This window comes from Neopelma chrysocephalum, unplaced genomic scaffold, assembly GCF_003984885.1.
Source record: "Neopelma chrysocephalum unplaced genomic scaffold, ASM398488v2 Primary Assembly neopelma1_23, whole genome shotgun sequence".
NCBI lineage: Eukaryota > Metazoa > Chordata > Aves > Passeriformes > Pipridae > Neopelma > Neopelma chrysocephalum.
In genome coordinates this window covers 21125281-21151660 of record NW_020897691.1, presented here as the reverse complement: position 1 = coordinate 21151660, position 26380 = coordinate 21125281, and positions in this window count along the sequence as shown.

Below are 26380 nucleotides of genomic sequence, written 5' to 3'. Positions count from 1 at the left end.
TGTTCTTGTTACATACGACTATCTCATTTTACATGGAGTATAATAAATAGTTTGAAAAAGCATTTCATAAATCTAGTAATTGGGTGGAAATTCAAGTCAGCATTCACAGAAACAGAGGACCTTCCCTGATTCTCGTCTGACATAACCTCCAAATTTCATGTTTATTCTCTGAAGTACAGGCACAAGGTTTCACTTAAAAGTATAATTGCTTTTATACTGCAAAGTGATTCTTACCCTAATCTTATTTTCAGAAACATCTGAGTCATCTTAAAAGGAACTATTTAAAAAGTCTACAAGAAGCAGGGATCCAACAATTTCTAATAGTTACCACCAAAGCTGCATAATTGTACAAAGTGCACAAAAAGATTATTTGCTGCTTTTCTCCTTTCTGCTTTTGTATTGGCACCAGAGCCACACATTTCTACATCAATCAAGTATATTTGGGGGGAAAAAATGTGTCATTTCCCCCCTACATACTGCAGTTGAAAATCTTTCTAGGCACTATTGTCCAAAATACCATATCAAATGACTAGCAGAGGGTCAGTCTGATTAATTATCATTCATCACTGCACCTAGAGATTGCTCTGATTAACTCCTGGCCATGCCCGTGGTTGTAGAGCTGTGTGATGCTTTTAAGATTTGTCCATGTTTCCTCATTCCCACTCCATGTTAGCCCAGGTCTCAATCTCAAATTTCTCCAAATATCTTTCACATCAAAGGAATTCGAAGAAGTTGGGATAAATGACTAGTTTTAAATCTTTGCTATGGGTCACCAATGGAGGGGTTTCCAAAGGAGCTGACATTTTTCCCCTTTCTCCCTTTAAAAACTTCAGCAAGATTTGGAACCCCTTAATCATAGAATCATAGAATAGGTAGGGTTGGAAGAGACCTCCAAGATCATCAAGTCCAACCCCTGATCCAACTCCAATTACTATATCATGGCACTAAGGGCCACGTCCAATCTCTTTTTAAAAACCTCCAGGGATGGTGAATCCACCACCTCTCTGGGTAGGCCATTCCAATGCCTGATAACCCTCTCTGTAAAGAATTTTTTCCTAACATCTAACCTAAACCTCCCCTGGCAGAGCTTGAGCCCATGTCCCCTTGTCCTATTGTTGGTTGCCCGGGAGAAGAGACCAACCCCTGCCTGGCTATAACCTCCCTTCAGGTAGTTGAAGAGAGTGATGAGGTCGCCTCTAAGCCTTCTCTTCTCCAGACTAAACAACCCCAGCTCCCTCAGCCTCTCCTCATAGGACTTGTGCTCAAGTCCCTTCACCAGCCTCGTTGCTCTTTTCTGGACCCGCTCCAGCACCTCAATGTCCTTCCTGAACTGAGGGGCCCAGAGCTGAACACAATACTCAAGGTGTGGCCTCACCAATGCAGAGTACAGGGGAAGGATCACTTCCCTGCTCCTGCTGGCCACACTGTTCCTGATGCAGGCCAGGATGCCATTGGCCTTCTTGGCTACCTGAGCACACTGCTGGCCCATGTTCAGCCTGCTGTCGATCAGCACCCCCAAGTCCCTTTCTGCCTGGCTGCTCTCCAGCCACTCTGTCCCCAGCCTGTAGCGCTGCAGGGGGTTGTTGTGGCCAAAGTGCAGGACCCGGCACTTGGCCTTGTTGAACTTCATTTCATTGGAGTTTGCCCATCTCTCCAGTCTATCCAGATCCCTCTGCAGAGCCCTCCTGCCTTCCGGCAGGTCGACACTCCCTCCCAACTTGGTGTCATCTGCAAATTTGCTGATGATGGACTCAATCCCCTCATCTAAATCATCGATAAAGATATTAAAAAGGACTGGGCCCAGCACTGACCCCTGGGGGACACCACTGGTGACCGGCTGCCAACTGGATGCAGCTCCGTTCACCAGCACTCTCTGGGCCCGGCCCTCGAGCCAGTTCCTGACCCAGCAGAGAGTGCCCCTGTCTAAGCCGTGGGCTGCCAGCTTTTCCAGGAGTATGCTATGGGAGACAGTGTCAAAGGCTTTGCTGAAGTCCAGATAGACTACATCCACAGCCTTTCCCTCGTCCACCAGGTGGGTCACCTGATCGTAAAAGGAGATCAGGTTGGTCAAACAGGATCTGCCCCTCCTAAACCCATGTTGGCTGGGTCTGATCCCTTGTCCATCCTGTAGCTGCTGTGTGATTTCACACAGGATAATCCTTTAGCATCTTCGTGACAGAAAAAATTATATTCCATCTCTAGCAATTTTTAAAGCATCCAATTTGCACAAAAGAGAAGTACTGAATAGAAGTGGAAAAGGATTGCTCTCAGAGTATCTTATTGTAATGCTAGAAAGGCTGTATACTAAACATATTGTAAATTGATTAACCATCAGAATGATCCATACAAACATCCTCTGCTAGTTTGAAAATTAAATATGCTTGACCATTGATCTGCCAACAGTGGTTTAGATCCTAAAAATTCTGTTAGGAATTGCATGACTTAATTTGTATGATTTGTTTTGTGTCTTCTTATTTATTTACACACTGCAGCAATTTATCACAGAAAAGCCATATGGCAACCATAAACTTCAGCAGATTATGTTCAAGAATTTTCAGCTCCAAACTGAAGTAAAGTAAGTTTCTGTTTCATGCAGAAGTATTCTCCAAGTTGTTAGATTGCATTCCAGGAAATGCATGTTGGATCTTCCACAAAATGTATTTTTGTCCTTTTGTTAGATGTATTGGTGAACTAAACAGACACCTTTTTATGCCTCTGCTGAAGGATCTTTTTTCACTTCTCTCTCTAAAGTTCTATTCATAACTGAGATAAAGCATATCACCTCAGCTCTCCTCAAACAATGTATTTTGTTTTTATGTATCTATTTTGAGTCTGTATGTCTTGAGCAATAGCACATTAACAACTGCTGACAAAATTATACATATAGAAGAGTAAAAATATGCTTTTCCTTGTTCCCTTGTATTTGTATTAATTTAGATAATGTTGATTTTATACCGGTATGCCTAATGCTGTCATCTTTGCAAAACAACTTTGTAGAAATTCCATACACTCTTCCCCCACTGTTTAAAAAGTCATTGTTTATCTTCTAGCCACAAAGTAACCTTTTTTATATGAGGCTGTTCTTACAAGGTCTGCCAAAATTCTTACCACAGATAAATCTTTTATATTTTTTCCAGGGCCTGAATATCACCCTTTTAGCAATCATTAAGCTTGTATATATCTATTTTGATGATGCTTTAGGGACGCCTTTAATTCCCAAAATGTCAGACAAAATGCAAACAGAACTTTCTGAGCATATTTTCCTCCAATTATTTGACATTATGGACTTAAATAATTTACTTTTTCATTCTGAGAAGATGGTTACAGCCTCTGCTAGAACTTAAGCATGTTAGTTCTTTAATGTTTTCTCCAGAATATGTACTTTCTTTTCCAGTTTGAGAAGCAAATCCCAGAGCAATTTCCAAATGCTGGTAACTGTCTAGAAGAGAAAAAATACTGGTAGAACAATGACATGAAACTTATGCTAGATTATCTCCATGACATTTGGTTTAGATGGACAGATTAAGTGAAAGTTCAGAAATTTAAGTGAAAGTGTATTTATGCTTTGCTTTCTTTTCCTACAGTTTTATTATAAAGGAAAGGAAAAATCTTCCTTCATGGAACTTTCAATTGTCCAGGAGGAAAAATGTGATTTAAAATTACTTTATATAGAAAGGAAATTAGGAATAATGTACCTCCTCCTGTGAAAAAACCCAGCATATTTTTAACAAATACATGGAATGCATTTTATAAAGGATTGTAAACTCAGTACAATATGCCACATACAAAGAAATATTTGAAATACTATAAGATGCTGCTCTTCATATATTGACACTGCATTAAACTATGAAAAACATGCTGCTGTGGCACAATGCATACACTTCACCTAGGATTCAGTTGACTTCATTGCCTTCAATGGAAATACAGCAAATATATCTAAGGGGCCATTACAGTAATGTACTCACCAGCACATATATCCAAACCAGATCATTCAATCAATCACACACACCAACAGAGTCCATATCTCTTCCCTGAATATAAACAGAAACTAATGAGTTAGGTTGTTAATGTCCTAGATAACTGAATCATACCTGCTTTCACTAGTGCTATAACTTGCAGTAACTTCCAACAGGAATGGCATAAGTCTCGTTTAAAATTTCTACTACACAAAACACTAAGCTAGTGCTGAAACATTCCAGACTTACTCAAAAATAAGTCCCTTATTTCTTTCTAACTGCTATGTACCTGAGCAAGAACACCTAACACTGGGCTGTCAAGCAGTTAATACGGAGAAGGTCTTATAGCTCAATAAAATCAACAACCCTCAAAATTTAGTTCTTGTTTTGCAATATAATTTCTGGTTATGTAAGACTGAAAAATCTGTCTCCCTTACAAACACTGCAAAGGTTATTGACTGGAAGTTATCATGGATAAACTCGCTCATAGAGTCCAGCTTCCTTAACTTTTATGCTGCTGAAATACAACTCTGAATTCTTTGCTGAAAAAAATTCCTTTTACACACAAAAAACATTTCAGTACCCAACTGAAGCAAATGGTCTGCAGTACTCAGAGAAGAATTTTCTAATAAAAGCATGCAAATGACCATTGTGAGTACATATGTCATGAAAGTCTGTATGTGCAATAAGAGACTTTTTTCGAAAGGTATACAAATATCTGAACATTGGTGTTTAATGATAAGTCATAAATTAATAGGAATGCTAATACTATTCATTTCATATGCTGGTATCTCCATGTGTTCTAGGTGGTATGTGACAAACAGAAAATACAAGTTTCTCAGCACAAAAGGAATAAGGAGCTGAAGATTTTCTCATGAAAGCAAGTGGGAATGGTCTGTGTTCTGAAGAACAGAAAGTTGGTAGGACTGCAAAGTGTGTTGACACACAATTTAAAAATAAAGGGTCACATTTTTTTCTGGGCTTATTACAAGATGTACTCATTAGATTCACTGAAAGTCAAAAATTTATAGAGAACAGTAAAAAGGTGACAGATGTCAGATTTGAAGTACAATGATAGAATACCACCTTCACTGAAACTGCTCTGCTGAAACTTAAGAAATTTGCCAGCCAGCAGTGTGGGGGTTCTTGGCCTCATAGGTTTCAACATAAGTGGAAGAAGAAAAAGAGTCTGAGAGATGGGATATTTTACATCTGTAAGGTGATGTATCATTATGTCTGAGTTAATTAGAAGTTTTTCTGTTGGAAGAAAGATATGCTTTGAAAGATTCTGGCATTCAATATGATGAAGTTTTTTCACTGACAAAAGGAATTTACCTTTGTATGTCATACTGTGCTCAAAAATTTATTTAGGGGCAAAATAAAATGTGAAATTAAATTTGTTTTTTCAATAATTCACTCTAGCAAATGAAGATGTTAAATTAAGAAATGGCACGTGTGTCTTTTTCTCTTTGCATTAAATGAATGGCTTTTGTAAATGGATAAAAGTGCTTAGCTTTGAAAATGAAGGGTCCAATTCACAAAAGCCTTTTATATTGTTTTTCAAGAGCATTTAGTCTACTGAGAATGTGTACTGAAAGTGATTCTGGTCACAGTTCTACTGTTGCTTATGCACTGATTTCTAGGGCTTCATTCACAAGAGTAGACACAATCTTGTTGTTTATTCCATTTAGTGCCAGATGAAATTTAGTAGAGTATGCTCCTTGTTTCAGAAACCTGCAAGTCTCTACTCACTTCATTGTCATATCTGCTTCTTTGCAAAATGTTTTAGTCACATTGAGGCCTCTGGTAAGCAATCTTTAGGCAACTGAATGAAGCTCTGTGTTTTACAGCTTGTCCAGGGCCTGAGGTTCAGTCCTGTATAATGAACCTGCCTAGAGCTTAAGCTGTAGACCATCAGATCCAGATGTGGGTGTACTCAAGACACATATCTGCTGTGCTCTCCCTATAAAGGAAAAGAGTTATGGTCTGTCTTGACTGGTATTTCTGTTTCAGAACTGTGCCTCATTATGAAACTCACAAACTTCACGGATTTCAGCTAAACATGGATTTCCAGATGCATGTGTACATCGCACTTCACAGGAGCCAACCTGGACTCAGAATTAGGCCTAGGTAAATTGAGTTTTCAAGTGACTGTCCAATTTCTGAGTCAGAAAGGCTAGAAGGAGCTGCAATTTGGGGCTTATTCATAAAGGACAAGCTTGTTTCTAAATACAGGTAATGAATGAATGATTGTTATTCAATGAGAGGTGAATGGTAGACTTATAATTGTATTCTGACTGGCATAGTGGTAAATTAAATTTTTGCTGTAAGTGTAGATCTTGCCTTGTCTTGGATGAATATATTTTATATTAATTTACAGCAGTTCTAGGAAAATACAAATATTTTGTTCTGAGTTGGTATCAATATTGTAACCACTTTATGTTTGCTTGAATTGTTGCAAAAGACGCAGGGAAGCAGCAAATCAGGTACCTAATTCTGGTTGATTTTACTTATCTATCTATCTATTTATCTATCTATTCTATTTTGATTTTTTTAATCTAATAATTAACCTGGATCTCAGTTGTAATGGCTACTTCTATAGTAGTCAACTAAGACGTATTAAGGAACATTTCTAGGAACTGAAACTTGGCTATCTACACTATTGAATTTTTAGAAAATTCCTTGAAATTTGTTTGGTCTATAAAACTAGAACTCTGAAACAGTTATTAGGCACTTTTTTAGATTTAACGGAGAATATTCAATAGAAAAGTTAATTTATTTTTTTAACTTTGTGGAAGTTTAATAGAAAGGACGTAAGTGTTTGGCAGATATTGGCATCAATGACAGTGTATAGCCTCAAGCAATTTGTCAGGACAGATATTGGAAAAAATAGCTTAAAATATAGTGTAATTACTCTTTTATTACTGATAATTTTTTTTTTCAGTTTTAAAGTAATTGTCTTTTAAAATTTATGTTACAATATGATGAAAATAGTGACAGAAATTAGGCCTGTTATTCTGTTTGCATGTTCTGTGCTTTAGACCTTTATGCAATTTTAAAGCTGTTTGACCAAAACCAATCGTAAACGTAAGGACAAGGACCCATCACTTCTCTATATAAGAGCATAATAATGTTTGCAATATTGATATCTATACCTTTCGTTATATTTGAAAATATTTAATTTTAATAGACCCTATGTCTTTCAAAGATTTTCTTTCATGTCAGCAAACTTATTAAATATTACACTGTTCCCTAAGACTGCCTACTCCTCCTACTAGCATCTTTGGGCCAGATGTTTTCTAGAGGGCCTTTCAGAAGTCTAACTAAATTATATTTAACAATTCTTTTTCCATTATTGTTTTAATTCTGCTGAATAAAATGAGGCTTAAGCAGTAAAATTCCCATTTACAGAAGGTTTGCTCATTTCTATTGTATTAGTCTCATTTGTGTGTTTTACAAGTCCCTTTAAATGTGTTTTCAGCTAATTTACCTAATACTAAAGTCATGTTCACTGGTCTATAATTTTCAGGTTCACCTCTAACACATCATTTAAGATGGCTACAATACTGGCTACCCTTCAGTCTACTAGAACAATAGTGGAGATTATTACGAAACTTTGTATTTTTTCTTTATCATTCAGTCACTTTGATAGGGATTTTCAGAGGTCACAAATGCAGTTAGATTCCCAAATCCCATTAACATTTAATGAAAAATGTGCATTGTACTCCTAAAGCTCTGTAAAACTCCTGATTTTCAGTCATAAGTGCTCCTCCATGAATGTTGTTTCATACTAGTCACATAAGGATATGAATTCACAGTTCAGCATAGCACCTTCCTTTTTGATACAGCATCACTTTAGCTACAGCAGTAGTGAAGCTAAATGCAGAAATTATGCATTCCTTTATATGTAAAGTATAAAGTGGTAAAAATAGTCGGGTCAGTCTAGCCATACCCTGAACCATACATGGACTTAAATCCTTCCATTTCATCCTAGTTGCTCAGTTCTATTCAACATATCTGCAAATGTCTTTAACTTTGTTAATCTTTCAGATATTCCTCTTCCTTCCCTGTCGAGGACTTCCTTCCATCCTTTGCAGTCTGTTATTCCCTGTTCAGTTGTTACCATATGATGCCAATATTACCTGCACGTACCACAGCAGTTCCAACCTGTTGCTTTCCACTACTTGCTTCTAACTCAACGTTGCTTTAAGTTGATTTAAGTTCTGAAGTGTTAGACTAGATCTAGGAACCTAGAGTTCCCATTCCACTGTAGGTTTTTTAAAGCTTACTGGTAGCTGCCAGAGTTCACCTTTGTACAGAATCTCTTCTAAAGAAGCCAAGAGATAATTGAGTATCTTACATTACATTGTAAGTCTGTATTAGACAAGAATGTACAGCAGTACAAGGTAGCTTTTCAACTGCCTTTTACAGCCCAGGACAAAACAAAAAAAAGGAAAAAATAGTAAAAAACCTCAAAAAACAAAAACAACAACAAAAACCCCAAACAAACAAAAAAACACAAAAAACCCCCCAAAACAAAACAAAAAAAAAACCAACAAAAAACCAACAAAAACCAAACCAAACCAACCAAACAAACAAAAAAACACATTAAAGTTTCACCCAAACAGCACTTTGCTTCTTATGAAAACTTCAAAATTATTCGGACAAATTCTGTTGCACAGACAATTGTATGTGACCACTATCTTTTTGGTTGCTTGCTTGATTGCTTTTGGCTGTGGTTTTTTTGTTTCTTTTTGTTGTTGTTTGGTAGGTTGTTTGTTGTTTTTTGGTTTTTGGTTTTTTTTAGATTCTAAACTGTCCTATCTAGAAGTTAGGAAGAACTAACTTTAATACTGTACCTAGTCTGACATACGATAAATAGTATTCAAAACACAAGATGATGTTCTTGTATACAGAGTATAAATACATGCTAGTTACATAAGAAAAAACCCATAGCATGAATATTTTCTGTAAGAGAATTTTCACCTTCTTTTAGTCCAACAATCTTATCTTTGAGTAACTGCTAGTTTGGTAAATTATTAGTGTGTTCAATCTAGACAGACTAGTGTATTTCTTTCCTCTAAATTACATCCAGTTTGTTTCGGTGACGGAAAGGAGCATCAGAACTTTTTGACTTTTGATCAGGAACAAAGAACGAATTCTCCTGAATGGTAGGGAAGGTACAAATTTTATGCCAGAATCCTTCTCAGAATGAACTGACTGAAGTAAAAACAAAAAAAAATTGATCTCAAAATGTTTAACATGGAATGTTCAAAAAAAAAATTCTCAGAGGCTTCATAGTGTTTCTACATATATGTTCTTGAGCAAAATTTGTATTTTTAATATTTTTATGATCTTGTTCCATAATGCAATTAGAAGTGACCCTTCATTTCAGTGCAAATGGGGGGGAAGAATCAAGGAAATAACTTCCTGATTCCCATTATAGTAAGACTGGAAGGAACTGCAACTACTGTAATTGTGGGTCTTTCACAGAAAACTTCTGGACAATATTTATAAATATTACACATTAGAAAACTAAAATCCACTAAAATCAGGAGCAGGAATTGTCACTATGGAATTTAGTAGAAAGAGGACTGGGATTGAATCAAGCTAGAGAACACATAAGGTTAAAAATATGCCTTCTTAAGGATGAGAGATTTTGTCAAGTTGGGTTATTTTTTAAATTTGCCTATTTTCTTGACGCAAAAACTTGTGTATATGGTAAAATAGGATTTGAAACACCAAGGGTCAGTAAAGGTCAATTTGAAGTAATTAGAGAATGAACCTAAAACACTTGTTCATCTTAATTTGTTTGACAAATCTTGACAAAAACTCTGTGATCTAGCCTATAGTCATTGTATATAGTATTATGGCACTGACTTTTTTTCAAGATTCCTGTGATTTCTAACATCAGAATACCTAAATTCTACAGAACACCTTTAATTGAAATAAATGAGGCTTCTAATAGAGTGTTATGGATTTAGAGATGTGAGATGCAAAAGGAGTCTTTGTTTCCTAATTTTTTAATTTATATTTGTTCTGCTCCAACAGGAGCACATTTTGATTTTATGCTAAAGAAAAGAGATACCAAAAAACAACTGTGTGCATTCATTACTGCTGAAATGAAGGTTTAAATACGGACAAAGCAGTAAAATGAAATCGAATGTTCAAATGGTATTTCTCTGCATCAGCTTCCCACTTTCTGTTTTAAATATTTGTTGCAGAAGCCAAAGCAAATACGTATCTGTTTTGCATTGCAAACTGACTTGACACATTGAACAGAGTATTTAATCTGTTTTGGTCACACAGAATGCAAATTACCGTAGTATCTAGGTACTGTTTTAATGCCTGAGAGTATTGAAGATTTGTGCTATGAAGTTTAACCTACCACGTATTGAATTTGTGTTGTAATGTTATTCCAACAAGTACCAGATTTTGTCATATACAAAAGCTTCAACTCTACAATTGCTGTGTCCAGCACCTACGTAGCCCTTTAAGTTTGTAATTGCATATGTAAATGCATTATTAATGGCAGAAATTACCTCCCTGTTTTGGATATACAAATAACATATCATTACAGTCAGAAAAAATGTAAAGGTTTATATAATTTCTCTTCTCTCATTCTTAATCTGCATGCCTGCAAAACCAGAGAAATCCAGGGATTATCTGAAAGACCCAAGGAAGCATCATTTTGAAAGATACCAAATTTTCTCTCCATCTGAAAATATTAGTAAAAAATCTGTTGCTATTTTCCTTCCTTCCTTCCTTCCTTCCTCCCTTCCTTCCTTCCTTCCTTCCTCTCTTTGTCCATTGGAGAAATGGAAGGTCAGTTCATAGTTGCTGTCCCATGAGAATCTTCTCAACAAATAGTTTTTCTGGTGTGTGGAGGAAAAAGTGTCGCTGAAATCTGTTTATCACAGACTTGGGATTTTAGTTTCTTACCACTTTCTGTTTATGTGACTTAGGAACACAGAGCCAAAAGGGGCTTTCTGGGTTGGCAAGTCCAGACATCTTGCTGGTGAAAAAGCAATTTCAGCAATAATATCTATCTTCTGCTTTTAGCTCTGTTTTTTCTCTCTGATACCCCTTTAATTTTTTTCTTATAAGCCCTTAATTTGAAAAATAAACACTGCCTTCCATTGTTTTATGTTGCTTACTCTTTCCTACATTGTATTAAATGCTTGGAGTCCATTTCTGCTACTTTACTGCCTCTTTTTTGTCCCCTTCCAAATCCTATACTAAGAATATGAAAATCAACCCTCTGGGGTAATTAAAAACTTCTGCATTGTAGGGTCCTGAAAAACAATTAACTTAAGTTTTATTCACTCTTGATACTTCAACCTGGCTGTTATTTAATAGCAATGACAAACAAAAGGCTAATTCCAAAGGTAGATTCTGGCCTCAGCAGTAGAGCTGTACTCTGAAAAGGAAACAAAATTGAAAGGGTAAGTTTCTGTGCTCACTGTATCTCTGTGAAGTTAGACTGGGTGTAATCAGCTGACACAGATCAGGCTGCACTCAGAATTGAACTGGTCTCTCCTTTCCATCATCATGAGTAGGAATAAAGGGAAGAGGGAAGCTGTGAGCTGATATTACAGCTGCTGGTGAATGACTGAACCTCTGACAAGGCTCTGGCCCATAGTAAAGCTAACTAAGCAGGATGTGGATGTGACATGTGAAACCAGGACCGAACAAATAAATGACAAAAGGAGAAAATTCAAAGGTACCTCAAGAGGCACTTTTTGGGAAAAGAGTCTTGTGAGGTCAACAGAACCCATGTAAAAGAATCTCTTGTACCATACAAGGCTGAGATCATTAGGCAACAGTATCAGAAATATCAATAGATGCAGCAAAAGTGCAATTACTGTGAAAAAAATATTTATTTAGGAGGAGACTTGGGTGAAGAAAAGACAACAAAGAGCTCGGTCAAGAAGCAGGAGAAAGGGTAAGGAGGTAAGAGAATAATGTCATCAGTGTTGTACATATTGACAGCCTCAATCTTAATCATTGCAGTCTAATCAGAACAATAAACTACTCTGTTCTGACAATACCACAAGAGTCAAACCTGCTTTAATAGTCAGAATGACTGGTGTGGTGGTGGTTTCCCTGGCTGGAAGGAAACCAATGAAGAGAGTGGATCAAGAACCCTGGCATTACCATGCTGGTACCCATTCTGGCCTGGGAGCGTAGAAAGACACCTTCTCTTCTAAAGAGCAAAGACAAGTGATTTACTTCACAGCTCTGTCATAAACATCCCATATGATCATTAAAATACTGTTATCTAGACTGCTCTCTTTCTCATGATTTTTCTATCTTGTTTCAATCAACCTCACCTCAGTGCATGAATTGATCTCTTTCTAGGTATACAGTCATAAGGATTATTTATCACCAGTGGCTTACGAAGCTCAATTTCTTCATGAGTTTATTTGACATGCATACTGATAAATTAGATATTCACTTATGTCTGCAAATATATGCCACTCCAGATCTTGATCTCAGGTCACCTTTTCAACATCATTGTTTTAGATATACTTGTGCAGTTAGAATCTGCCAAAACCTAGCAAACAAATCCTCTTCAACAAAACAGAAAAATAAAACCCTAAGATTAGGAATTATTCAGCATCTCAATATTTGGGTTATCATCAAACTTTTCTTAAAGGCACATGTATTAGATAAAAATATTTTTCTGACTTTGAAAATCATGGCTTTAAAAGATGTTTGAAGTTAGTCACCCAAAGTGAAGCCATTTAATCATTAGTTACTTTGTTCTATAATTCAGCTAAATTTCCTAAACAGTATACAATAAAGAAAATAAAATGGTTTAGATCACTTTATTGTTCTCAGCTGTATTCTCTTTAAAGTGTAAACAACATTAAAAAATAATTGAGCGTATACATGTAACTAGCATAAAAAGTTATGACCACAATTCTGAATACAGATATGGAGCTAATTTATTGAGAAAGCCTTGCAACCTTTTTTTATTCCCACTTTCTATCTTTGAGCTAATTGAGCTTGGTCTAGAATTGAAATTAGAAATGAGTTCATGCTTTAAAATTCAATTTTTTTAGTGCAATGCAAAGAACTGTTCCAGTGCCTCAGTCACCAGAAGAGAGTAAGTTTGGATATTGGTGATATCATTTAATCTATACAGATATCTGTCTTATTTAGATTAGCTTTTCAGAGGTAATGAAGAAGATCATTAAAATTGTCTGATCTTCTCCATGAGCTTTTTATGGCTCTGATTAAGTTACTTGGGAGCATTATGCTATGCTTGAGGGGGTAAATTGACTCTTTTTTGCAATAGTCATATTAATTAAGTCTGCAAGAAATCTTGGAGTCCTCTACTGTATCCAGAATGTTTGTAAATACTTTAATTTATTTGAATGTGTGTATGTTTTCAATGTAAACTTTGTTTCCTTTTCCCCCTTTAAACTTATAATAGACTTTGCTTCTAGGAAATAGAAAGCAAAAATTAAAAGCCCAGATTTCTGCTTCAATAAATTGTTTGGATAAGTTTATGTAATCTACCCTTCTTCAACTGGTTGAATTTGGAACATGAATTTGAAACAACTTGGAGGAAATCTGTGAATATTTCCTGTTTGTGGAAAGTCAGATTCAGAAATCTTTAAGTTTAGGTATTTTAACTACTTTCTGACATATTTGAAACCTGTACATTTACAAATTGTCATATAGAAAATTATATGAAAGCTTAAAGTTGGGGTGTCTCCAGTGTAATTTATTTTCATTTTCTTTTCCAAAATTCTACTTAAAACTTTTAGGAGGTAGACTAACTTCAGAATGAATTAAATTTCTCACTAAACTGAAAGACTTAGCACAGAATTATTAAAAGTCTATGTGTCTGTGTGCTTGTATAGGATAAAGAAAGGCAAAATTCAAGTCTCTAATCCTACCTGGAAATCTAAGTTGTAGTACTGAATTCTTGTTCCTGATTTGGCTGTGGAGAAGCAAACCACTATGAATATTTTCCATTTGAACTTTTTGTATGTCTAAGTAATTATTATTTCAGGATCCTTCCTGGTTCTAACTCTCAGAGATTATTGTGCTTTGAGCAATGGACAATTTTTTTGCTGATTAGGATAAAAACTTTGGATTTTATTAAGTGTGTGTGAGATTTTTGCCTTACCCTGAAAACATTCATAGAATGGAAAAACTATATTCTGTTCAACTCTAATGACAATATGTTAGTCTTTATAATAAAACAGAATAATATCCTGTGGGTTAATTTGTTTTTAAACTATTTTCCTTCATGTCAAATTAGGACCTGTTTGGGGAAATGTGACTGAAAACTGTTCATGGAAAATTCTACTTTTAAATAATGATGAATATCCCACATAAAATAAAGATAACCAAACAAAGAAAAATACATAGTCAGATGTGAGATTGTGAGGATAAGAATAAGGGCAGAATCATTTAGAAAATATATTTATTTAAACTGTAAATAATAGTATAAGTAATAGATACACTTGTAAAGAAAAATTACTGTGACTCCATTTTTACAGGCTGTTAAACCTATGCGCACTCTAAGCCTCCTGTGTAAGACTATTATGATATAAAGTGCCATATGGTAAATGTTAAGCAGGTGTCTCAGACTGTATTTAAAACCCTAAGCTTCTCATAGTATTTTTCATATTTTTCCCTCTTCTTTCAAAGCAGAAATTAACATTAACAACCCTATTTTTAACTTCACTGAAAGTGGAAAAGACATTCTACTCTCAGGGAATTACCAATTAAAAAGTTAAAACATGTAAAAAGGAGGAATCAATCAGGCAACCCTCCAACATCTGGTACTGGTCAAAGATCTCTGCACCAGTTCAGAGGTGATTTCTACAGTGGCACAGTTGGTGTTATTTTTATTGAATTCTTTCTATAATTACAGCCTGAAACATTTGGTTTAGCACTGGGGTTTTTTGTTTACTATTATAAAGTGCTTCAAGAGAATTTCCAGCTAAGTTGGGAACTTGATGATTTAGAAGCTCTTTGCATAAGCAGAGAGCTAGTTGGGCCGTCGTGGAAGTGAAAAGCCTAGACGAGAGGAATAACCAAGTGCTGACAGTCTTTCTGCTTTACATGACCTTATTCTGGAAGCCACTATTTCAGGAACTGAGTCTCATTCACAGTTTGGTAGAAATGCAGAGCCTCGCTCTGCCCTCATAGACTGGAGTAGGGCTGAGTTCTTGCTGATTAGACAGCCTGATTTGGGATTTCTGTTGACAAAGGTCTGCTATGTCGACTGTAGAAAGCCTTGTTCCACTCAGCTTGCTGCTTCTCCTCAGATTTAACAGTATGGCAAGACATTAGTCTCGCATATCTACTTCTTGGGAATGATCACCTGCTCATGATGTTCCAGTTAGTAAATGTGAAAACAACCTTCCCTGCCTTTATCAGTCTTGACTACTACAACTTGAGTACTTCAATCTTTACCCAGGTTCTTAGAACATGCATGATTCTCTCTGCTCCTGTCAGGAATCTAAATAAATGAATAAAAAGTTCCCTTTTAGGGGCTCTGGGAATTGAGTTGCTACAGGATTTATATCTCCTCAGAATAATGTATTGTCAGTTCATCTCTTTCTCCTCTGTCTCTTGTCCATCTGCTGTGAGACACTTTTTTCTTTCTGTTGATCTCCCAGATTTTCCTATGAAAAGGCTGACTGCCCCAATGACAGTAGAGTGCTAAGGATGTTGAGTCCAATATGATGATCATGGCCAAAGACAAAATTCATGGGAGAAGAGAGAGTAGGGTCTTTACCAGCTCATTACCTTTCAACAGAGGTGACCTTGGGCCCTGGAAACAGAGGAACAATCCTGAATTAAGATGAACTACTGGCTGCAACTTGAATTAAAGTCAGTTATTAAAAGTAAGTTACTGTCAGTTTCTTAGCTACACATTCTATAGAGATACCTTTTAATTAAATATCAATCAAAACTATTTTTAAATATATTGAACCATATCAGAAAAAGTGTTCTATATTTTTCCTTTCTCTTTTGTCTTTACTTTGTCTGTAGTATATAAAAATTGCTGTTGTTGATTTATCATCATGGCTAGGCTCGCGAACAAAGATTTGGGAAGGGCACTACCCATGTTTGTTGCAAGCGCATTGGTGGCTAAAAAGGCCAATATGAGATAGACACGTCCGGTTGCAAAAGGCACAGCAGAAAGACTCCTTAGGTGGTATATTCTGCAAGGCACAATTCTTTCTGCATTGTCTTTTCTCCTCAAGAGTGATCCTGCATGCATTCTCAAAGGCATCAGCAGCATTATAGATAGTGTGTCTCCAGACCTCTCAATTGGAGGCCAGAGTAGACCAGTTATGGTGATCAATATGGCCAAGGCTGAGATGTTGTTTCAGGAAGTCCTTGTATCTTCTCTTTGGGGCTCCTCTTATGCGGCAGCCAGTGGCAAGTTCACCATAAAGCAGGATCTTAGGGAGGCAGTGATCTTTCATCCTTGAGACGTGCCCTGCCCAATGGAGCTGTGTTCTCAGCAACATGGCCTCAATACTTGTGATTGCTGCTTGTTCTAGAACAGTTGTATTGGTCACATAATCTGACCAGTGGATATTTAGGATTGTGCAGAGGCAGCGTTGATGGAAGCGTTCTAGGAGATGTAGGTGGTGGTGGTAGATGACCCATGATTCAGATACGTATAAGAGAGTAGACAGCACTATGGCTCTGTAAACACTGATCTTTGTACTTTTCTTCAGGTGTTTATTTCACCAAACTCTTTTATGAAGCTTTCTGAAGGCACTATATGCCTTTGCTAACCTGTTGTCTATCTCTCCGTCAATCTTACCATCCGAGGAGATGAGGCTACCTAGGTAATTAAACTGCTGGACTGATTTGAGCTCTGATTGGCCAATGGTGATATGGGGATGATGGAAGACTTCCTGAGGTGCAGGTTGATAGAGAACTTCTGTCTTCTTTAAACTGACTTCCAGCCCAAAGAGCTCAGCAGCGTCTGCGAAGCAGGATGTTAAACACTGCAGAGCTGCTTCTGTGTGGGCAACAAGGGCGGCGTCATCAGCATAAAGCAGCTCCCGGACAAGATGGTTTAAGGTCTTAGTGTGGGCCTTCAATCACCTTAGATTGAATAGGTTTCCATCAGTACGGTACCAAATGTAGATACTGTCCTGATCCTCAAGGTCTGCCATAGCCCTTTGGAGCATCATGCTGAAAAAGACTGTGAAAAGTGTTGGAGCAAGAACGCAGCCTTGTTTCACACCATTGGTTATTAGAAAGGGCTCAGAAAGTGCATTGTCATATCTGACTTGGCCATGCTGATCCTCATGAAGTGAGATGATCATTTTAAGGAACTTGAGGGGACAACCTAAACATTCCAAAATCTGCCATAGACCTTTTCTGCTCACGGTATCAAAAGCCTTGGTGAGGTCGACAAAGGTTACATAGAGACCTTTGTTCTGTTCCCTACACTTCTCTTGCAGTTGTCTGAGAACAAATACCATGTCTGTGGTACTCCTGTTGGCTCTGAAACCGCACTGACTTTCAGGTAGAATTCCTTCTGCTATAGCGGGATTCTCCTAAAGTGGAGGCAGTATCCAATTCGTATCTCACCGGTTTTTGTGTTCTGGACTGAATAGCTGAGTCTTAGACTACACGGTTGGTACTGAAAAGAGTCTGAAAGTGTTCAGACCATCGATTCAGAATGGAGGTTTTATCTGTTAGAAGCATTTGACCATCAGCGCTGAGTAGAGGGCTTTGGACTTGGTATGTAGGCCCGTATGCTGTTTTCGGGGCCTCATAGAATCGTTTGTGATCACCCGAATCTGTGCATAATTGAGTTTTTTCAGTTAGATCGATCCACCACTTGTTCTGGATGTCACGGAGTTTCTGTTGGAGCTTGCTGCATGCAAGACAAAAGGCTGTTTTTCTTACGTGACAGGATGGCACTGCAAGGTGTGCTTGGTGAGCGGTTCTCTTCTTCCTCAACAATTCCTGGATCTCTTGATTGTTTTCATCAAACCAGTCCTTGTTCTTCTTGAAGGAGAACCCTAAGGATTCTTCGGAGGATTGCAGGATGCAGTTTTTAATATGGTGCCAAATTGTTTCAGGAGAGGAATCTGTAGAATCTATGGAATGGTTTTCGAGCCTAGTTTGAAGGTTTGCCTGGAATTTGTCTCTCACTGTGACTGATTGGAGATTATTAACTTGGAGTCTTCTCCTTGGGATACTGCCCCTTTTAGGTTTGAATTTAAGACTGAAGTTGAGTTTACAGCGCACGAGCCGATGGTCTGTTTGCCATTCTGCACTGGGCATCACGCAGGTATGGTGGACATCATGGACATCTCTCTGTCGCACCAAGACATAATCGACGAGGTGCCAATGCTTAGGTCTGGGGTGCATCCAGGTTGTCTTCAGACTATTTTTCTGCTGAAAGATAGTGTTAGTGATGGTGAGCTGTTGCTCCGCACAGAATTGTAGCAGAAGTCGACCATTATCGTTGCAGTTATCAACACCATGCTTGCCTAATATTCCTTTCCAGGCTTCAAAATTCTTACCTACTTTGGCGTTGAAATCACCAAGGATAATGATCTTATGATCTGCAGGCACCTTTTGGGTAAGGCGGTGCAGGTCAGTGTAAAATTTATCTTTTTCATCAGGGTCAGCTTGTAGAGTTGGGGCATATATATTAAACAGGACAATGTGTTGCTTGTTATTTAGTGGAAGGTGTAGGGAGATATTGCGGTCAGAGTGACCTGTCGGCAGATTTTCAAGTTTAGGAATAATAGAGTTTTTGATCATGAAGCCAACTCCTGAGAGATGTTTTTTGGTTCTGGGCTTACCTGACCAAAAGAGTGTGTAACCGGCACCATGTTCTCTGAGGCTGCCTTCCTCCTGAAGGCGAACTTCACTGAGAGCAGCAATGTCAATGTTGAGACGGGCCAGTTCATGGGCAATTAGGGTAGAACGATGCTCAGGACGTCCGCTATCCGCAGAATTGAGCATGGTTGTGATATTCCAACATGCTAGAGTTAATTTAGGTACACCTTTGGAGGCAGGTGCATGCCTTTGTCTTTTGATCTTTGTGCAACCGCATTGGAAGAAGATGCCCATTGGCCTGCAGTTAACCAATCGGGTGAAGGTGGAGATGAGTTTTGTTTAGGTCACCTTTTCTAGGCCCCTCTTTGAGTGGAGCAAGCAGTGCTGTTCTTGAAAAGGCTGCTTGATCGTTCAGGGTGCTGCCCCAAGAGACTGTCATCTCCGGTCAGTCTCAAATGACCAATATCCTGAACCGCCTGCATGCAGAGTTGGGTCTGTGGCTTCCTGTGCACCTTTCACCTGCTGTTTCAACCCTCGCCTGTCGCTACAGGGCTTTTTGAATGTGGGTAGAGCCTTCAAGCCTGTGCAATGGATTTTTTAGGTGAGACACAGCCTGCGCTGAACTGAGCCCACCCTTTAATCCTAAGGTTCATCTGCCAGGGCCAAGCAAGCTTGGACAATGGCAGTGAGGTCCTCAGGACGTAGGTTTGTTTAGAGTGACCTTCTCATAGATGGATGGCCTCACAGGGCTAACGAGCTCCATCTGCCCGGGGGAACGGGGAATCGAACCTGGGTTGCAGCAGTGAGAGTCCTGCATGCTAACCACTAGGCCACCAGGGGTCCAACTATCATCTATCTATATACAATCTCAAGGAAATACCCAGGAACAACCCTTTGTCCTGTCCACATTTTCAGGATGTAACAGAGCAAAGCAAATATATCCAGAACATGCCACTCCTGGGCAGTAGCCACAGGTGAGAAAAAACAAACAAACAAACAAACAAACCGTTGTGGCCCCTGTACCCATCCAAGGCTGGGGTGCCTTTCAAGGCCCCAGCCCAGCTGGGACCCCCATCACTATAAAAGAACTCACTATCCACCCTGACCTTATCCTTCCTCCACTGTGTTACCACAGACTTCAGGTGCACTGCTCACCTGTGACATTTCATACAGGATTGCCCCGCTTGCCCTCCCGCCAGTCTGAGGACCTCCATGGCCCGCATGACACCCTTCCCCCTCCTCCACCCCCCCATAAAGATGGTTCTTTAACTATGGTATGTAAGATATAGGTGTTTCTTAGATGCCCTTCAGCCTACCCTGCTCCCTGAATGGGGGCTGGTGTCAGTAGAAGTCTCAGTCATTTGGAGGGCAAGTCATATGAAGAAAATTCTCCTTTTCTTAAGGGAGTGAAAATGTTCACATCTCTTTGAGTGTTGCATAAATGAATTGCTGTAATTATTTAATCATGTTGAAATGAATTATAGGACACGTTCTTCCTGCCCCATATATAACACTCATTACATGAGCAAAAAAAACCAAACTCTACTACTTCCTATTTTATTTCCCTATTCTTAAGAATTCCATGGATAAGAGTGCATCGAAAAAAAAAGGTTGGCTGTAGTATGTAGAGTTCAAAACTAACATAATTAAAGAAATCCATGTATTTACAATGTTGCTCAGACTGAAAAAACCCCAAATTTAAACTGCAATTTCAACAACATAGGCAAAGTCGAAACATGAGATATATGTATTCTGTTAAAATCTCGAACTTTTCTGTGGTATTAAGATTAAAAGGAAGTTAACATTTTCTCTCTGTAAGATTTTGTTTCTTCCTTGAATGGGGACGGGGATGTCTGTCATTTTAGCTTTTGTGACTATCCTTCAACTTGTAAGTGAGACTCATAAATTTTACAATGAATTTTAGATCAGCAACACTGACATCTATTAAGTCTTCTTATTTAAAAAATGAGCTCACAGTTGTAAGTGTAATAACAAGAAAAATAAATTAGTTTTACTCCTCGGACTACAACAGACCTTCAGAAAGACTTCTGTTTTCAATACAAGATTATTTGTACAAAATCTCAAAACTTTCCCAATTGTGAGGTCACTGGTATTTCATCCATAATTGCCCCATATTCTACTCTGGTAAGAAAAAGCCTCTCACTGATTTCAGTTAATACTAGAAATGTTATAAACAAGATTTTATTAGATAAAGTCCAAAGAGTCAAACAAAGATTGAAAAAAGTACCCCCTAAAATGTAAGCTTCTGTTCAGTCATTACTGTAAACTCTCCAGGAAGGTAAACAAAAAAATTACAGGTTTGCTGTGAAAGACCTGACCACTCTAAAGTATGTCATAGTAAAATTAGTTTTGATAATGTACAAAAGGAATGAGCAAAGGGGAAAATCGTGAAATTTCTGTGAATAGATGATGATTTTCTTGAATAGAGACCACTTGAGAGAACTCTAGCATCAATTCAAGTAGTTTAAGAAAATCATGTTGCTGACAATTTTTCAATAGGTTGACTTCAGAATTAATGAACAATATGTAAAAGAGTAAATCAGTTCAATTGTTATCTAACGCTAGGCAATAGAGTGGATATATTAAATGACAAATTCTTCTTCATTTACGATACCACAATGCCAGAACTCTGCAAAAATATTTTTAATGTAATTTCAGTAGTTTTGTTGTAGATCAGACATTTCACTTACTGAATAAAAGAGCATCTCTTAAAAGTAGACGTTATTTAAGAAAAAAAGAGAAAATTAGACAGCAGTGTTTGAACTTATGCATCATCTTATAAAGCTTGAATGTTTTGTGTTGAAGTAAGAAGGACTCAACTGACAATCTGTAAATGAACATTCTCTGAAGACCAGATTGTTGTGTGAATGTAGCAGGTGTTTTCCTTAAGGATTGAGGGATATAATATTTTGCCCTTTTTTGCCTTTCTGTAGGAGCAAAGAATCAGTATTTCTTGGGATTTTTTTGCCATCATAACATCAGACAGAGCAGCCTTCTACACTATATCAATAAACAATCTCCAGCAAACAACTCAATCATATGTGAACCTGGGTGGAAAGTGAAGCTCTAAATAAGTATACTTAACTCATTGCCTTTAGCCACAGAAAAATCCTGAACTTTTGTGGCTTTGCAAGACGAGGGGAGGTCCCCTGGATATGGCTCCCACTGTATCAGCATGTGCTTTGATGACTTGTAGACACAGAATATATGGTTTCTGAGTAGCCATTGGGTTCCTGTTGTATAATTAAAGCTGGCAGAGAATATTTAATAAGTATATTTTATATATGTATTGAATAGATATAGTATATTTACTGTTGGGATCTTTTTATCTTATTATAATTTATAGAATCCCAAATAAGTTTCATGCATTAAATAAGGATATAAAATAAATTATTCAAAATATTCTTGTAGGGTAACACAATACATTTAACTTAAAATTTTCTTTTTTTACTTGCTGTTTTTCTTGTAAATAAATTTTCTCCACATAAAATATTTCTCAGATTAACTATGAATTTTTTTTAATTTTCAAATAGTACTTTTAAATGCTTCAGAACATCCATTTTCTCACACTATCCAAAATACACCATGTGTTGAAACCAGTAATTTCCAGCAATATATATACATATTTTCATTCGTATGTACATATATATACGTATATACATCTATATCTGAAAAATTTTCATTGTCAGAATAAAGCAGGACAAGAAAGGTGATCCTTTCCCTCTGCTCAGCCCTCATGACACACTCCCAGAAGCCTGTGTCTAATTTGAGGTTTCCCAGTATCAGAGTAAGCTGGGCATAGTGGAGTAAGTCCACTGATGACCCATAAGGATTATCAAGGGCTTGGAGCATCTGCCATACAAAGAGAGGCTGAGAGACCGGCAATTGTTCAGCCTGGACTAGAAAATGTTCAAAAAGATCTTGGTAGTGTGTAAAAATAGCTGATGGAGTAGTTCAAACTCAGCAACTCTGGGATTCCGTGATATGATCACCGTTTTATGAATCTGTATGCAAACGTTCTGCTAACATAGGTGATTTTTAAAAAAAAGTCCTTCTTAATGAGAAATACAATGCTCTTCTTTGATCAAGTCTTTGACTAACAAAAAGTCTTTTCTTTTCTTATTTAACCAAACATACAAGTTTCCATAATCAAAAGCAATACAAAAATTCCCTTTTTTTTTCTTAAGTTTCCTCTTGCTTTTTTTTGTAAGCAAGGATAAGCCTTAATCTAGGTTGTTGGCTCCTTACCTTGGATCAAAAAACAATATCTTTTTTCCTGAATATTCCTAACAGTTATTAAAGTTATTAATTACTTTATTATTTACTAGTGACACAGTATTTCAACCTCATCTGTGGGTCATCTTCAGCATTTTCTTGGAAATGAAAGCAAAACAGGATTTGTAAGATGTACAGCGATTGATATGTAGTAACGGCCTCACTGTAATGCACTGTAATGATCCATTGTCTTCCCTTTAGAGGCCTTATGCACGTAATTAAACATATGAGATGTGGAAGAGATCTCCCCGAAACATTACCTTAGCTGAGACGGAATGATAGAGAGAAGTGCATATCTCCAGATAGCAGTTTGTTCCACCTAAGAATTATCATTTTAGGATAGGATATATCACTCCTTGGAGATTTCCATCTCTTTCCACTTGCAATTAAGATATTTTCTCATTACTGAATATATCAGCTTAGGAAAGTTATCTAATTTTATTAGACAAATTCTACGAAATTATGTGAACTTCATTTTACACTGAAATGTCAACAAGGAGATTGAGAATTTCGTACAGAGAAGTCACTGTATACTTCTCATTACTTTTTAATCCTGCCCTGTGACCACCTTTGTCAACAAGGCTTCTAGAAAAATCATTAGCTGTCAGTTAACAGCAGTAACAGACCACTGCAGGTATAGTCTCTTTCAAGTACAATAAGCACCATTTGCATCCAGTTTTTACTTCTTGAATCAAGCCATGACACTGCAGATGCACCTTTTCTCCTCACCTATTTTGCTTCTAGTTCAGGAGCATTCATACAATATTCTTCATAGACCTTTTATCCTCTTCAGTTTCCAGGAGCTACACTGTATGTCTGAATGTGTTCAGAAGTAGAAATCTGTATTTCAAAAGTAGCTACAGATTATGGAGGCAAAATCTGTATACTGACATAATACTCTTAATATTATTTATTTTATGTTTAGCACATCTTACTAAGAGATGTCATTGGAAACTGGATTCATTACAGTTCATTGAACTATTGAGACATTCATTGTGTCTGTGAATTAGTGAATCATTCTGTATTGGACCCTTATTTATTTCTGAATAACATTAAAAAGAACAGGAATCCAGATTGTAATCTTTAGTTATAAACTGCTAGTCAGCGAAGAAACATGATACTGTTTCCACTAATTCTATGACTGTAATATTGCAGAGAGGATTAAAGAACAAATCTATTATGTCTTTCTGGTAAATACATTGGCCTCAGAATGAGTTCATATGGCACTCAGAAAGCTTCTTTCATTTTGAATGCTTTCGAGAGTTTTCAGAGAACGTTCACTTGGTCTTACATACCTCACAACATATTGGACTGAGAGCTTTTATTTTGGTGGAAAAAAATCACAAATGCTTTTTTTTTTCGTTCTCTGATAAAGCCAGTATTGAAGCTGCTGACTCTCAGGATTAGAAACTAGCTATCTTTGGTACTCCCCAGTGTGGTTTGAGCTTGTTGGCTTGAAACACTCAGTCTCTTTATCTGCTTGTTTGCTGAAAAGAGGTTTGATACAGTGGCTTGACAATTCAGATACATCTCTACATGTTCTGAAGCGTAAATTGGTTTTGATTCAGAGACTCCCCACTACTATCCCAGTGAAGAAGTCCCACATGGATGGACATGAACTGTAAAGAAGCTGGTCTTGCATGTGGTCAGTTGTCCATAGAAATTATTGTTCCTTCACCATAATATCGTAATGGACTAAGTTAACTGAACATCAGACGTCACAAACACGTAAATTCCTTGTGCCAAAATGCCCCTTTTTGTCATAACTGGAGTTTTCTTAAACATTTACCCAGGAGACCAGAAAAAATTGATTTTATAGTGGCAATGGTCTTTAACTAAAGGTTGAACAAGAATACATTTAAAGCTTCAGGGACAACAAAATGCAAGGGAAGAGTGTTGCATATTAGATTCTGTCCTTACTGCAGATGTGATTGTATTAATAGAAGCTATAATTCAGTGGGGAAAAAATAAAAGACTTTCATCTTGCAGCAACTTCCTGACAGGTTTGAAAATATATCCTTGATTTCTCTTTATGTTTTTGACAAAAGTGCAACACATCAAGACAGTGGTGTTCTTATTGATTTTTTTTTTTGCTATCTGGCAGAAGTGCTGAATTTCCGTAGCTTTTTGCATACACCTTCAATTAATCATTCAGGTAGATGGTGTCCAGCTGAATGTAACCCTACATCACTACATTTGTTCACTGTTTCCCACCATTTGACAGAATTTATCTGATTTGCAGTAAAAACAGGCACAGCTCTCGGTGACAATGAAGAGAATCCTGAAAAAGATTAACTGCTCTATACGCAGTAGTGTTAAATGACATAACAAGCATCCAGCTCTATTTCATTAGCATTTCCATCCAAACCACACTTATTAGCTGCTTCTCTTAGCAACTGCATAAGTTACAGTTTCCAAGCAATTTGCTCTACGTTGTACCATCTTGTTACTTGTTCCAGATGCTTCCTTAAAGCATTACCATGAAAAAGGCAAAGTTTGCAGTGCCACTCTAACATCAGTTAAATACAAATGTGCTCATCTGCATCATCAATGTAGATGATATTAAGGAGTAAGGAGCCAATTTGAACTGATAGGAAGCAGTTTTGGCACGTATGAATATGGTGGAAGACCACGACACGGCCTGTGGTGGAAGCAGAAATCCTATCAGTTCTTTCTTCTGACACAATTCAAAGAATACTTCCAGCTCACAGTCAAGATGACGGTGGACACATATGCCTTGTCCATATGCCACCTCCTTTGAGGTGGTAAGAATTTTGGCCAAAATGGTAGGAGGATAGCATTTAAAAAAGGTAATATGTCTAAAAAGATCAAACTGAGTTTGTCAATTGTTGTATTGGCCCTCTGAATGCTAAAATATTATTCTGAATTCCTGTTTATATAAGGTAACTCTTCCTCTGCTGAATCACATTTTACCAAATTTTCTTAAAAATTTTACCAAATTTTTGGTAAAATGTGGGGGTTTTATCAACTCATGGAGAGCTTACAAGTGTAAAACAGTTATTTGTTTTATAATGTGCTTATTAGATAGGTGTGTTGGTTAATACCTAAGACTAATGTGTTACTAGACCAATGACTAGCGTGCAGATGCTTGATGAGTCTCTTCTCTTGAACAGGCGAAGAATATCAGCCTTCCAACAAGGCTCTTGCTGAGTTCTACCTTTAAGTTATCTACTTTCTTTTCTCATTATATTATTTCACATTATTTCACATTGCTATTTTTCTCTTCATTCCCTGAGCTGATAACTAGAATCACCTCAAAAATTTTTTTCTTTTCTTTTCTTTTCTTTTCTTTTCTTTTCTTTTCTTTTCTT